We start from the raw sequence: 16,335 nt of genomic DNA, 5'->3' as shown, positions 1-16,335 counted from the left end.
TTCTGGGGAAATGTTAGAACTCAAAGCCCCACTTACATGGGAAGGGGAAAGTAGAAACGAATATGAATTGATTTTTGTGGAGATCTGGCACCCAGAATGCAGGACTAGAAAAAGCCAAGTCAATAAAAGTGAGGTTCTAAGGATGTGAGAAACAGATGTATGTGCACCAGCAAAGATATGCTTTTATCACACACACATGCGCACGCGTGCTCACACACACACACACAATATACCACTGATTAGCGTGGTACTGGGGAAGCACGGCTCACACCTATACTATTTTATTATTTGGAACATCTGAAAGATGTCAGGGGTGTGAAGTCCCCAGGATGCACCAAGGGTGGAGAGTACTGGTGAAGTGTAATGTAGGGACAGGATGGGGACAACAGCAGTCACAGGGATCAGGTTGATATTGAGGCTATACAGGAGGATCAGGACTAGACAAATTATCAGGAGAAGCATGGCAACAATATTGTTTAAAACAAACAAGGACTATGGGACTTGTGCCTGCCCCTATGGATGGGGCCACATTTAAACCACAGGCTCCAAAACTCCTCTGACATTGACTTGAGGAATTCAGTACCTGTGTAAGAATCCCAGCATACCTTGGCTTTTCTGAAAGTGACCAGAGCTTAAGACTCTAGAAAATGAAAAGGCCGCAGCAGTGACTACCTAGGAAAATTCGAAAACACTGCTTCAGGGCTACTCTATAGAAATGGTTGCACTGACTGGAAGGACCAAAATGCAAATAGTCACTCACAAGTATTTCTCCAAGGACCTCAGGACTTTACTGAATGCCATCTTTTCCAAGAAATGTGATCTATGTAGTGACAGACCCTTAGTCTATATGTAGCATCCACATACTCTGTCAAATTAATGGTCATCTGCCAAACAAAAGTCCAGGAACTTCCTGAGGGAAGAAGTTGAGTACAATTAAAAGTTTAACAAAACACAGCTGCAACACAGAAAACCACCTTAGGAGTTACCATTGTGGCTCAGCTGTAAAGAACCCGACTAATAACCATGAGGACACAGGTTCGATCCCTGGCCTCACTCAGTGGGTTAAGGATCTGGCATTCCCATGAGCTGTGGTGTAGGTCACAGACCCAGCTTGGATCCTGTGTTGCTATGGTGTAGGCCTGCAGCTGCAGCTCCAATTGAACCCCTAGCCTGGAAATTTCCATACGCCATGGATGCGGCCCTAAAAAGACTAAAAAAAAAAAAAAATCTTAATTCTAATTTCTTTCACCATCCATAAGAGGAAAACAGAATAAACAGCTTAAAAAGTCCCAAAGACTCCTTCTCCTGAGGTTACAATATTAAAGGAAGTTTCTAACAAGTCCTGAAAACACCCTCAGTATCCAAAGAAAATCCCCCACAGACCTATTCTATACACAGCACTTGGTGCTCTGGAACCCCAGTCTGTGGCTGCAAACTTGGGATTTATTTAGCTAATATCCCTAATGTGCCCTTTCCTGGATGAGGAAAATATATCATCCATGGAAAAGAACTATTGATTTTTAATATGGAAAAGCAGACTGTGTGAAGTATACACTTGGATTTAATTACTTTTGTCAGCAGTCCAATGACTTCAAGGATAAACCAGGAGGAAGCACTTCCAGCAGATAAATGGAAACTCTCCAACAGCTCCGACGTTCTATAGTAGGGCTATGACCTCAATTCAGCTGGAGTCGGATTTTACCTTGGGTAGTGTTTTGATGAGTCTGTTTGAGGAATGAAGAATCAATTATTAAAACAAAAGATCTTAAACTTGGAATGAAAACTCACAAGTGAACCTAGTAATTCTGCCTTTTATATACTGTAGCCCATAAGAGTTAAAAGAGTCCTCTGAAATCACCTCATCCTATTCTTTCATTTTAAAGATGAGGAAGATGGGATCCAAAGAGCACTGGTGACTTGCCCAAGATTACCTCTCCCCTTAGAAGTACTCTTTCCTCTATATAACAGTGACCTAAATTTGAAATTTGTTAAGAAAAATGCCATTCCCAGTGCAGCCTCTCACTTGGTACTAGAGGACTCCTTTTTCTCTTAAAGGGACAGTATGCTCAATACCCTGGTTTAATAGATAAGGACCTCAGTATTTATAACCAAAACTGTATTCAAAATCTTTGTAAATCAGTGGTTTAGAACTTGAGCTCTATTTTTCTCATAGAAACAGTATTAGAAATGGTAGAATGGCACCAACACAACTCATTGTAAAAATTTATTTAAATTAGGATAACACTTCAATGCCATAGGTGTTATAGAAAATACAGTAAACAGTAATACTTTTGTAATTCTTGCAGTAAACAAGATAAAAAGCAATACTTTCCAAAAAGTTATCAGTGTTAAGTTTCTTGAATGTTAATGCTTAATGAAAAACAGGTTTAAGTATTTATTTAACAAGAACATACTGGGTACCGCCAGACTGAGTGACTGACTCAAAGAAGTTCCAGAAACCTGGAAGGGACAAGAAAACAAAGAAAATGAGAAGGTTAGAGATATGCCCTAAGTGGTAACAGAACACAACTGCCTGGGGAGACCAAGAGAGCCCTTGCAGAGGAGGTAACTTCTGATCCCATCCTCAAAGGATGAGCAGAAGGTTGACAAGAAGACGAAAAAACGAATGTCACTCCAGGAAGTAGACAGAAATGTTTTGAGGCTATTCTGATGAGAATTTGAGCACTCTCAGGGACTAATTATTTCTCATTCCACCTAAGAACGTGGAGCTTCGCTTTTTGCTAAATACAGATATTTCCCTAGCACTTTTCATGCTCCTCAGTCATAATAAAAATTGGATTTAGTTATGAATGAAAGAGAAAAAAGGAGCAAAAGAAGAAAAGGTTAATGAGTAAGAACCAAAAATGGGAGAGGAAGATCCAGCTCAAATGCATGTATTTGCCATCCATGTAGGAGGCCAGGTTCTTAATGCAACCACTTTCAGAATTTTCAAAGCATGTATTAGGTACTTAGCAAATGTTTATTTGAATTAAAGTCACAAATTTCCACAATGAGATAGCACTTTATCACCATAAGCATGGCTATAACAAAAAATACCAGTAATAACAAGTGTGGATATAAGAAAATGTAGAGAAATCAGAACCCTTATACAGTGTTGGTGGGAATGTAAAATGGTTCAAGAATTTTAGAAAATAGTTTCACAGTTCTGCAAAAAGTTAAGGATAGAATTACCATATGATCTTGCAATTCCACTTTGAGGCATATACCCAAGAGAAATGAAAACACATCCACACATAAAGAAATGTATGTACATCAATGTCCTTGGCAGCATTATTCATAATAGCCAAAAAGTAGAAATGACCCAATGTCCATCAACTAATGAATGGATAAATAAAATGCAGTCTACCCCTACAATAAAATATTACTCTGTCATAAAAAGAAGTGAAGTACCGATACATGTTACAACATGGATAAACTTCGGTTTTTTAAGTTACTTGACCTACAATATTAGTACAACATAGTAATTCTATACATACAAAGTTGTTGCAATATTATTGGCTATATTCCCTGCATGTACAACTCTGTGAATTATTTATTTTACAGCTGGAATTTGTACCAGTAGTTTGTTCTCTATATCTACAAATCTGTTTCTATTTTATTGTTTCATTTGTTCTGTGTTTTAGATTCTACATATGAGTGAAAACATATAGCCCACCTATGCCCTCACAAATGCCAAGATTTCATTCATCATATATACATATGCACACATATATATACACATCACATGTAGCTATTTCAGTCATCATATATGAGACTATATATATAATATACATATGTAATTATTTTTATGGTTGGGTAGTGTGTGTGTACAGTATACATATTACATATAGCAATTCCACTTATGTAGCAATCCCATATACATGTATATATTCCCAGAAGTGGAATTGCTGGATTTTATAGTTGTTCTGTTTTCAGTTTTTTGAGAAACCGCCATACCGTTTTCCATTGCAGCTGCACCAATTTACATTCCCACCAACAGTGCACCAGGTCTTTTCTCCACAGCCTCATTAACACTTGTGGTTTCCTGTCTTTTTGATAATAGTCATTCTGACAAGTGTGAGGTGATATATTATTGTGATTTTGATTTGCATTTCTCTGATGATTTTTGATGCTGAGCACCTTTCCATGTGCCTCTTGGCCATCTGCTTGGTCGGTATCTTCTTTGGAAAAATGTTTATTCAGGTCCTTTGACCATGTTTTAATAAAATCATTTGTTTTCTTATGTTGACTTGTATGAGTTTTTTGTATATTTTGGATACTACCCCTTTATTGGATACAACATTTGCAAATATCATCTCCCATTCAGCAGGTTGCCTTTTCATTTAGTTAGTGGTTTCCTTTAAGCTTTTAGTTTGATGCAGTCCCATTTATTCTTGCTTTTGTTTAGTGACTGAGTTCCTCTATTCTTCTCCTGAGTTTGGTGAGTCTCTTTATGATGGTTTCTTTGGACTCTTTATCAGGTAAACCACTTGTCTCCATTTCATTAGGGTTTTTCCTGAGTTTTATTTTGTGTTTTGTTTTGTTTGGCTATGCATAAGGCATCCAAAAGTTCCAAGGCCAGGGATAAAACCTGCACCACAGCAGCAACCCAATCCACAGAAATGGCAACACAGGATCCTCTACCCTCTGAGCCACCAGGAAACTCCTATTTTGGTCTCTTTTTTGGAACCTCTTCCTCTGTCTCCTCATTTTGTATGACTTTCAGTTTTTGTTTCTATGAAATGGGCAAAAGAGCTACCTCTCCTGGTTGAAGGAGTGGCCCTGTGTGGGAGCATTCCTTGTGTAGACTGCTTGTACCTGGCAGCTTGGGCAGGCTTGCTGAGGCCAGAGCAGTGCAGGTCAGGGCTGAGTAGGGGGCGGGGTGGAGGGCATTCCCTGAAGAGCACTGCACCTGAGGCTGCCTTGATGAGATGGCTGGGACTGGAGTTGGATTGGATGTGGGCTAGGGGAACTCCACCAATGGCACTCACCAGTGCCTCCAATCCAGAGAGGGCTCTCATTTGGCAGAAGCTTTACATTAGTAAGTGAACTTTATTCCCATATAGTTTAGGTGCCTTTTAAACTTGTGCTTTTTTGCTGTGTCCCAGGGTGGGTGAGTCTGCCCTCAGGTCCCTCAGCTCTATCCCTCCCTATTCCAGGTAGCTGTGACAGGTGGGGCTCCTGTGGATACCACGTCCCCATCTTTCCCAGCAGTTTCTATGTTGTCCTCCTATGTGCAGTAGCTGTTCCATCGGTTCTCAGTTTTCTCCAGAAGGAATTTCTCTACACGCTGTAGATTGTGTGCCCATGGGAGGAGGTGAGCTCAGGGTTTTCCTGTGCTGTCATCTTGACCTCCTCCCACCAACATGGATGACCTCTGAAAACATTAAGTGAAAGAAGAAAACCACAAAAGACCTTTGGTCTTTTCCATTTGTATGAAAGATCCAGAATAAGTAAATCTATAGAGACGAAAAGTAGATACGTGGTTGCCTAAGGCTGAGGGATAAGGGAAAATGGAGAAGGACTTCTAATAGGTGCAGGATTTCTTTTGGGGTTATTGAAAATGTACTAAACTTGATCATGGTGATTATTATGCAATTCTGCGAATATACTAAAAACCATTGAACTATACACTTTAAATGAGTGAAATGATATATGAATTGTATCACAATACACTTTTAAAATTAAGTCACAAGGTGACCACACCTATGAAACTCCTTTATCTATTCATTCAAATATTTTTTTAATCCCCTCTTCTATGCCAGGCACTGTTAGAGGCCTGATATGGAATAATAAAAAAAAGACATAGTCCCTACCCTCAAGGTATTTATATGGGGGCAGGGTGGACAATAAGCAAAAAATTAAGTGACTAGATAAACAGTTAACTGAAAAGAGGCCCTAATGATTTTCTGTCTAGAGGATCTGTCACTTATAATGGAGCATGATAATGTGAGAAAAAAGAATGTATACATGTATGTGTGATTGGGTCACCTTGCTATACAGTAGAAATTAACAAAACACTGTAAACCAGCTACAATGGAAAATATAAAGATCATTATTAAAAAAAAACACTGGAAAAAATTAAAAAATAAAATGTCAAAAAGAAAGAAGGAAAGAAAGAAAGCAAGCGAGCCCCTTATATATGCCCCTCTCTTCAAAATTCCAGTAAAACCACTGCCAAGGACTGAAAAGGTGTTAAAAAGCAGAGACAAAGATAAGAGAATAAGAAATAACCTCAGACAAGGCTTGACACAAACTTCTAACACAGAAAGATGGACAAATGATACCTTAACATATTCACTGGGAAGTCACTAAAAGTTTTCAATCACATGGTGTGACTTGAATTAACACTGAGACCATTACCCTGGCTGCTCTGTGTAGAATGGATAATAGAGCAAGAGAGTGGAAGGCAAGAGAACAATTAGATGCTATTACCATAGTCCAAGTAAGTGATGGTGCCACTTGGACAGTGAAGACAGAAAAAAATGGGATTGCATTTGCAATCTTGAAGGTAGAACCAATAGGACTTGCTGATAAATTGACGATGAGGCATGAAGAGAGAAAGGAATCAAAAATTACCACTACATATTTTAGTTGAGCACTTGGGTAGATCATCATTTACTCAAATGAGACAGAGGGGTTGGAGAAGGAAAGATCTTGGGATGGGGCAAGTAATTAGGAATCAAGCATTTAGGACATGTTACATCTTGCATGCCTATAAGATAGCCAAGTGCCCAAGATGGGTGCCAAGTAGAAACTGTATGTATGTTGGACTAGAGATATAGATTTGGGAGTCATGAGCACGTTTATGGTGTTTAAACGCATGGAACATGAAACTAAGAGGGGAAGAGGGCCTCAATCTGAGCCCTGAAGCATTTAGAGGTGGGCCACAGGCCTCAACATTTTGCTGGACACTTCTTTTGTTAAGTTTGTGAAATACTTCACCCAACAGAAGTTTTAAATTACTTTCTAATACTTCGGCTTTGCACGCCATTCTAAGACCTTCTACACTCAATATAACAAAACTTCCTCCTATGCATCCTTCTAGCACCTTCAATATTTACATGTATATCTTTAGCACAGTGATATACTAAAGATTTGAACAGATGCCAAAGACAATAAGGTGGTACAATCACAGAACTTGCCTCATTTGTTTCCTCTCAGGGAGCCCTGGCCTTTGTTATCCTGTATCCAGCATCTTGAAAATCATCCCGCATATGTTTTTGCATATTTAATATAATGAGTACATATAAAATAATTTTAATTTCATACTAATAAAATATGTATACATAAATACATACATACCTACTGATTAATGTGCACATAATTTACAAGTTAATACACAATGAACTGGAATGATCTATATCAAACAATTAACAGTGGTTATGCTCACAAATGAAGGTAAATGTGAAGTAGGGATCACTTTTTATTCTACTTAAACTGCCTTTCAGTGTTTTAATTTTTATAGTGAGCATATTTTATCTTTATAAACTATTACAAAAATAATTACAATGAATACCTTGACCCATTCTCCAGTTACCCTCTTCAATTCAGTGAATGTGTTGAAGAAGGGGTGCTTGTGATTGACTCACTCACACATCAGTTCAAATGACACTGTCTCCTTAACATTGTAATTTCCTATTAAGGCCTCCTAAACTGTATCCACCCCCCACGTTTTGAAAGGATGATCATTTAATCGAAACAATATGAGGAGGACAATTTACATCAATAAATGTGTATCTTAAATTCAGCTGGACAAAAAAAATAACTGCATCAACTATAATTTGAAATACAGCTATGGTTATTACCATCCCAACTGAAACTTTCTTGGTGGAAGAAAGGCTGTTTTGTCTCCAGAGAAAATAGGGAGGCTGTCAAGCAATTCCGCTACATGGTACAACCCATCTTTACCATCTCTGAAAATCTGATTTCTTGTTTTGAATACTGTATTTAAGTTAGCTGACAGCTTTTTCATTGTAAATTGATGGGAAAGATTTTTGTGCAACCAAACGTCAATCTTGTTTCCACAGCTTAGGACCCAAAATGTAAATTACACTATATATTTTGAATGCACTTTGAATAAAAGAATTCAGTAAGAGAGCGGGGTCTATATGTGAAGAAATGCTTCTTAATGGGTCTCTAACTATCCTGCATTACCACAGACTCCAGAAGTTAATTCAGTCCCATAAGGCTGCCCCCCCCCATTTCAGATGCCTATCTCAAGTAGGGGGTTCCCAGGTTACCCACTCCTCAGTCTGACTTGGCCACAAATCGGGGGTACCCACAACCCCTTCTCAGGTTCAGTAATTTTCTATAATTTCTCACAGAACTCAGGGAAATACACTACTTATGTTTACTTGTTTAATATAAATGCGATTACGAAGTATACAAATGAAAGCCAGATGAAGAGGTACCATAGGTTGAGGTCTGGAAGGGTCCTGAGCACAGGAGCTTTTGTCCCTGTGCAGCTGGAGTGCACCATTCTCCCAGTATTTTCACCATCCTGGAAGCTCTCTGAACCCTACAGTTCAGCAATCTTTACCGAGGCATCATCACAGAGCCACAAGTGATTATTAATTCAATCTCCAGCACTTCCATTCTCCCCAGAGCATGAGGAGTATGCTGAAAGCTCCAAGCTTCGAATCATGGTGTGATCTTGGGTGACCAGCCCCATCCTGAAGCTGTCTAGGAGTCCGCCAAGAGTCACCTCATTAGAACAGAAGACATCCCATCATCCAGGAATTTCCAAGGGATTTAGGAATTCTGTGCAAGATGCTCCCTATCATTCACATCACTCGGGAAATTACATGGGTTTTAGGAGTTCTACATCAGGAACTAGAGGCAGGGGCCAAACATGTATTTCTTCTTATATCACAGGTTGGTCAATACATCATATAAAATATATCAAACTTCTTTTATGCAGCAGAGAGATGACACGGGCTCTCTGGAGGCCCCTTCAAGCTTTATGCTTCATTCAAATCTATCACATATTTTGTAGTCCTATAAATACATACTCACACACACACACAAACACAGACACACACCCCTTTATTCCTAAATTCTGATCTTCAAACTACTATAGATTTTGAGTAGATGATAAACTTTTAAAAGTGCCAAAGCATTACCTATTAGGACTCCAGGAGGAAACAGAATTTAATACTTAGAGTTTCAAATGCCTAACATGGTAAAAGCACCTAGAACCATGTCCAGAACCTGGTAGAAGCCAGGGATGATACTCAAAATATTTTATCATCATTATGGCATGGTCACCCACCAATCACAATAAACACTAGCTATAAACTTTTAGTAGGAATAGACCACAGCATACTAGGTAAATTATCAGTTCTGCTAAAAGCTCACTAAATGTTTGGATTTTTCGGAGTTCCCATTGTGCTACAGTGGTTAACAAATCTCACTAGGAATTATGAGGTTGTGGGTTCAATCCCTGGCCTTGCTCAGTGGGTTGACGATCCGGCGTTGCCGTGAGCTGTGATATAGTGTAGGTCGTAGACGCGGCTCGGATCCCACACTGCTGTGGCTCTGGTGTAGGCCGGTGGCTACAGCTCTGATTAGACCCCTAGCCTGGCAACTCCATGTACCGTGGGAACAGCCCTAGAAAAGGCAAAAAGACAAAAAAAAAAAAAAAAGTAAGTTTGGATTTTTCTTTTTCTATGCACCTTTGTTCACATAGAGTTTATCAAACTAAAATTAATATTTACAGGACATTATTATCACAGTATATATGCTTTCTTTGAGTTATATAATTGTATTTACATTTTGTTCATTAATTTCCTATTGATACTGGAAGCCTTCAGAAAGCTATTTCTCAAGAACTTGGAAGTGAGACAAACAAGACCTCCCTTTGAGAGTTAGATTAAGAAATGAACTTCTACTGGGAGAAGTTACTGGCCATAACGGCTGAAATTAAGTAATGTGAAGACAACTCAAAGCAAAACTTATTATCATGTTAAAGTTGCGAAATATCTAAAGTCCAGAGACAGAGAGAGAGGCAGTAGAAAATATTCAGAACTGCCCCAGGGAAAAAGCAGACACTGGTCTAGAAGAGGGTGCCCTGGCCAGCATACTCCAAGTATATTGGGCCCGAATCAGGGCTGCCTCTAGAGGGGGGAGGTTCTGGAGAGATTTTGTTAAAGGATTTTTCTTGCAATTAACCAAATCCTTTTCATTTTGACCTACTTATTGATTTGTTAAAGAATAGAGAAAAATGATCTGCTCATACAGTCCTAATCAGACAGCTTATTCTGGTTCCTACTAAGTACTTTCTCACTCTAAGTTCATAAATTGACATTTTTTGTGCTTAAACCAGCCCTATGTGCATTTTACTTAGTACAGATCAGCTACCAGTGTCTGATGATCTCCCAGTACTCTTTGTTTTTGGGGTTTTTTTTTTCCACTATACAGCATGGGAACCAAGTTACACATACATGTATACATACTTTTTCCTCCCACTGTTGTGTTGCGATGTAAGTATCTAGACATAGTTCTCAATGCTACATAGCAGGATCTCATTGTAAATCTATTCCAAGAGCAATAGATTGCATCTGTTAACGCCAAGCTCCCAATCCTTCCCACTCCCTCCCTCTCCCTCCCTCTCCCCGAGGGCAGCCGCAAGTCTATTCTCCAAGTCCATGATTTTCTTTTCTGTGGAGATGTTCATTTGTGCTGTATATTAGATTCCAGATATAAGTGATGTCACATGGTATTTGTCTTTCTGACTTACTTCACTCAGTATGAGATATCATATGGTATTTGTCTTTCTCTTTCTGACTTACTTCACTCTGTATGGCCATGTTGCTGCAAATGGCATTATTTTGTTCTTTTTTATGGCTGAGTAGTATTCCATTGTGTGTACATACCACATCTCTCAAATCCAATCATCTGTTGATGGACATTTAGGTTGTTTCCATGTCTTGGCTATTGTAAATAGTGCTTCAACAAACAGGAAGGTGCATGTGCCTTTTTTAAGGAAAGTTTTGTCTGGATATATGCCCAAGAGTGGCTCTGCTGGGTCATACGGTAGTTCCATGTATAGATTTCTAAGGTACCTCCATACTGTTCTCCACCGTGGCTATACCAGCTTACATTCCCACCAACAGTGCAGGAGGGTTCCCTTTTCTCCACACCCGCTCCAGCACTTGTTATTTGTGGACTTATTAATGACAGCCATTCTGACTGGTGTGAGGTGGTATCTCATGATAGTTTTGGTTTGCATTACTCTAATAATCAGGGATGTTGAGCATTTTTCATGTGTTTGTTGGCCATCTGTATATCTTCCTTGGAGAAATGTCTCTTCAGGTCTTTTGCCCATTTTTCCATTGGGTGGTTGGCTTTTTTGCTGTTGAGTTGTATAAGTTGCTTGTGTATTCTAGAGATTAGGCTCTTGTCCGTTGCATCATTTGAAACTATTTTCTCCCATTCTCTAAGTTGTCTTTTTGGTTTCTTTTTGGTTTCCTTTGCTGTGCAAAAGCTTGTCAGTTTGATTAGGTCCCATTGGTTTATTTTTGCTTTTATTTCTGCTGCTTTGGGAGAATGACCTGAGAAAATATTCATGAGGTTGATGTCAGAGAATGTTTTGCCTATGTTCTCTTCCAGGAGTTTGATGGTGTCTTGTCTTACATTTAAGTCTTTAAGCCATTTTGAGTTTATTTTTGTGCATGGTGTGAGGGTGTGTTCTAATTTCATTGATTTGCATGAAGCTGTCCAGGTTTCCCAACAATACTTGCTGAAAAGTCTGTCTTTTTCCCATTTTGTATTCTTGCCTCCTTGGTCAAAGATTAATTGACCATAGGTGTCTTGGTTCTCTATGCTGTTCCATTGGTTTGTATGTCTGTTTTGGTACCAGTACCACACTGTCTTGATTACCATGGCTTTGTAATATTACCTGAAGTCTGGAAGAGTTATGCCTCCTGCTTGGTTTTTGTTCCTCAGAATTGCTTTGGCAATTCTGGGTCTTTTGTGGTTCCATATAAATTTTTGGATTGTTTGTTCTAGTTCTGTGAAAAATTCATGGGTAATTTGACAGGGATTGCATTGACTCTGTAGATTGCTTTGGGTAGTATGGTCATTTTTACAATATTAATTTTTCCAACCCAGGAGCATAGAATATCTTTCCATTTCTTTACATTTTCTTTAATTTCCTTGATTAATGTTTTATAGTTCTCAGCATATAAGTCCTTTACTTCCTTGGTCAGGTGTATTCCCAGGTATTTGATTTTTTGGGGTGCAATTTTAAAAGGTATTATATTTTTCATTGTAAAACTATAAATGTAATAAATTCACTGAGTAATAAAAATAATAAAAAATAAAAGGTATTGTATTTTTGTATTCATTTTCTAATATTTCATTGTTAGTATACAGAAATGAGATTGATTTCTGAATATTGATCTTATATCCTGCTATTGTGCGGAATTTGTTGATCAGTTCAAATAATTTTTGGGTTGAGTCCTTAGGGTTTTCTATATATAGTATCATGTCAACTGCATACAGTGACAGTTTTACCTCTTCTCTTCCTATTTGGATGCCTTTAATTTCTTTTGTCTGACTGCTGTGGCTAGGACTTCCAGTACTATGTTGGATAACAGTAGTGAAAGTGGACATCTCTGTCTTGTTCCAGATTTTAGTGGGAAGGCTTTCAGCTTTTCTAACAAATGCTGGAGGGGATGTGGAGAAAAGGGAACCCTCCTACACTGTTGGTGGGAATGTAAGCTGGTACAACCATCATGGAGATCAGGATGGAGATACCTTAGAAATCTATACATAGAACTACCATATGACCCAGCAAGCCCACTCTTGGGTATATATCCAGACAAAATTTTTCTTAAAAAAGATGCATGCACCCACATGTTCACTGCAGCAGTATTCACTATAGCCAAGACATGGAAACAACCCAAATGTCCACCAAAAGATGATCGGATTAGGAAGATGTGGTATATATACACAATGGAATACTACTCAGTCATAAAAAAGAATGAAATAATGCCATTTGCAGCAACATGGGTGGAACTAGAGACTCTCATACTGAGTGAAGTAAGTCAGAAAGAGAAAGACAAACACCATATGATATCACTTATATCTGGAATCTAATATACGGCACAAATGAATGTTTCCACAGAAAAGAAAACCATGGACTTAGAGAATAGACTTGTGGTTGCCAAGGGGGAGGGGGAGGGAGAGGGGTGGATTGAGAGTTTGGGGTTAATGGATGCAAATTATTGCCTTTGGAATGGATTAGCAATGAGGTCCTGCTGTGTAGCACTGGGAACTATGTCTAGTCACTTATGATGGAGCATGATAGTGTGAGAAAACAGAATGTGTACATGTATGTGTAACTGGGTCACCATGCTGTACAGTAGGAAAAAAATTGTATTGGGGAAATAATTAACAAATAAAATGAAATTTAAAAAAAATTCAGACAAGCAAAAACAAAAAAAAATAAAAAATGTCAAAAAGAAAAACTCTAAATCTTAGAGAAAGATCAGTCAACATTAAAAGAAACAAAAAAATGGATAACTTTGGATAAAAGACAATGGAGCAATATTTTCAATATATACCCCAATATACCATTACCAACTTAAGAGTTTTCCTAATGTACAAGGATGGCTTAACATTAGAATTCCATGAGTATAATTTACAACATTAATGAATTGAAGAGAAACACCACATGACCATCTTTAAAAGTACAGAAAATGTATTTTCTAAAATCCAACATTGATCTACAATTTTATAAAATTCAACATCATCCACATCATCCACATTCTTAAGGCTACTCCAGAGAGGAGGGGAGGTAACTAAGGAGCATGGGCATCTTTGAGGAAAATGAGGAGCTTGATACATGTGGGACACAGCATGAGAGGACGGAGCAAAAAGGTCTCATAAGTGGCAAAGTAACCAGGACACAAAGAGAGATCTGGGAAGGAGCCTACTTTAAAATATTCCCTAGGTTCCTAGAACCCTGTCACTTCTCCCCACCTCACCTTCCCAGATGCCAATTCCAATGTCACTAAATCTGATGGAACCTGCCTTCCCTTAGCTTCATTACCTATAGTGATAGACAGGAGGCTCTAGGAAAGGGTTAAGAGAGTCCTCACAGTGAGGGCTCAGGACCCCTAAGGAGCCACACCCAGAAATCAGGGTCCTTGAATTTGATTGAGCATGTGCATTATTTAGCAGAAACTTGGATGCTTAAATTTTAGTCTCTGAAAACACTGTTAAGGCCTTCAAGTGTCAGGCTTGCTTTTGTCTTTTATGTTTTCATTACCTTTCTTTCTATAGTTTAAGAAATCCAAGTGCAAAATGCAGAACTGTGGGAACGAAAATGGATTCCTAGTATTTGGAATGGTACTTTGGGCTCTAACCTTGGAAAGAAGTGACTCTTTCCCCCATAGAGCAGCTGAAGTAGCACATGTTCAGAAGCTACAGAGCATGCGGTGTAAAATAAACGCTAGAAGGGAAAAATGCTGTCCCAAGGATTTTATAATCTGTTTAACTGTGAATTCATGAGCACAAAAAATACCATGGAAGAGGGTGCTTAAATCTTAGAAGTCCAGGGGCTGCTAAACTATTTCCTTTGTTCATTTTCTTTTCATAATCATGAGGCTTTTAAGACTGGCTAAGATATAGAAAGCCCAGCATTTACCATCTATGTTATTAAATACCATATTTATTTTGTAAGAAGAAAATTTCCATTATTGGGTTAGGGTGTATTAAAAGAAAGAGAGAGAGAGAAAAGGCACTGAGGGCCTCTCTGAAGAAACATCTAGAATTTGGCACTACCTACCATTGGAGTGTCCCAAGTTTTTAATTTCCACAGTTAAGCTGCATTATATTTCATAGGACATAATTTGGGGATGAAAAGTCTAACTCTGCAGAATAGGCTGAGTAGGGAATTTAACAGCACTGTAACAGAATGAGTTGTTATTTCATACATTTGAAATTTTAAAGGAAAAATAAAACCTCTAAAACAAAGAAAATAACCATAGATGTCGTTCAGGTACACCTGAGATGGCATTTAAATGTTATGTTAAAGAATGAGTGTAACTGGGTCACTATGCTGTACAGTAGAACAAACTGACAGAACACGGTAAACCAGATATAATGAAAAAAATAAAAATCATTATATAAAAATTTTTTTAAATAAATTAAAAAAAAAAAAAAAGAATGAGTGGGTTTTCACCAGAGAGACCAGGAGGGGAAGAACATTGGGAGAAGGAACTCCATACACAGAGGAACACAGCACAAAAAGGAGGGATTTCTTCAGGGACCAGCATGCCATGCAGTGGGACAGAGGCACAGGTGCTCTTATAAACAGCATGGAGATGAGGCTGGAGAAGTAAAAGGAGGGGTTGTGTCATCAAAGGCCTCATATGCCCCTTTTATCATTCAAGAACTTTTTTGCTACCCAATTCCAACTGGCTTAAAAAAAAAGGGGGGGGGGGGAGTGGGCAGGATTTATTGTTTCACAAAAATGAAAGATCCAGGTGTTGACTTCAGACACAGCTGGATATCATTTAGGATTCAAATGATATCCTTAGGGCATAGGGTCTTCCCAGCCTTCTGCTGAGTTAGTTGGCTTCATCCTCAGACTCTACCTGGAAATTTACAAGCCTAGCTCCAGAATCCACCCAGGGCCCAGACTAAGATGAGGAAAGCACTCATTACTTCAGGCACAAAATTTGAGGGGGTCGCTTGAAAAATTAGTAATCAATATAAATAAAATTTTAATCCAATATCTTAAAAATTAAAGCAAAGAAATCTGTGATAAAAAAAAATCTTTTTTTTTTTTTTTGCTTTTTAGGGCCTCAGGTGCAGCATATGGTAGTACCCAGGCTAGGGGTTGAATTGGAGCTGTAGCTGCCGACCTACACCACAGCCACAGCAACACGGAATCCAAGATGCATCTGCAACCTACACCACAGCTCACAACAATGCCGGATCCTTAACCCACTGAACAAGGCCAGAGGTCAAACCTGCATCCTCTTGGATACTGGTTGGCTTTGTTTCCGCTGAGCCACAATGGGAACTCCAATACATCAAAATTTTAAAGACATAAGATCAGGATTACTGACTTTTCTTTTTGCCTCAAGCTCATACAAATTTTAAATAAAGACAGAATCAGTCATTGTGCTACTGATACTAGAGGAATGTTTGGCTGCTAGGGGTGGACAGGGCACAATGTGATGCCCATCACAGAATGGTCAGAAGTTTCAACTTTATCTGTAGGCAATGTATGATTATGAAAGACTCCAGGCAAGAGACATAAACAATGGATAGAAAGACAAGTTGCGAAGACTAAAGGAAGGAAAGTCAGGGATGGGA

At 38.6% G+C, this 16,335-nt stretch overlaps 1 long non-coding RNA gene across 2 annotated transcripts in view; it reads right to left on the bottom strand.

The window, feature by feature from the left end:
- Positions 1–16,335, bottom strand: part of LOC110260855 (uncharacterized) — a 463,270-nt gene that overhangs the window by 379,928 nt on the left and 67,007 nt on the right. For both annotated transcript variants that reach the window (XR_014803451.1, XR_014803452.1), the window contains exon 2: positions 1,570–1,724. This is a non-coding gene — a long non-coding RNA (uncharacterized LOC110260855). The remainder of the gene's footprint in view (positions 1–1,569; positions 1,725–16,335) is intronic.

This window comes from Sus scrofa, chromosome 5 (assembly GCF_054392235.1).
Source record: "Sus scrofa isolate SSC_HxYL_T2T_F1_AM1 chromosome 5, Sscrofa_HxYL_maternal_Yorkshire_Landrace_v2.0, whole genome shotgun sequence".
In the NCBI taxonomy this organism is placed as follows: Eukaryota; Metazoa; Chordata; class Mammalia; order Artiodactyla; family Suidae; genus Sus; species Sus scrofa.
The sequence above is the reverse complement of the archived record's forward strand: the minus strand, read 5'-3'. Positions and strand labels throughout refer to the sequence as shown.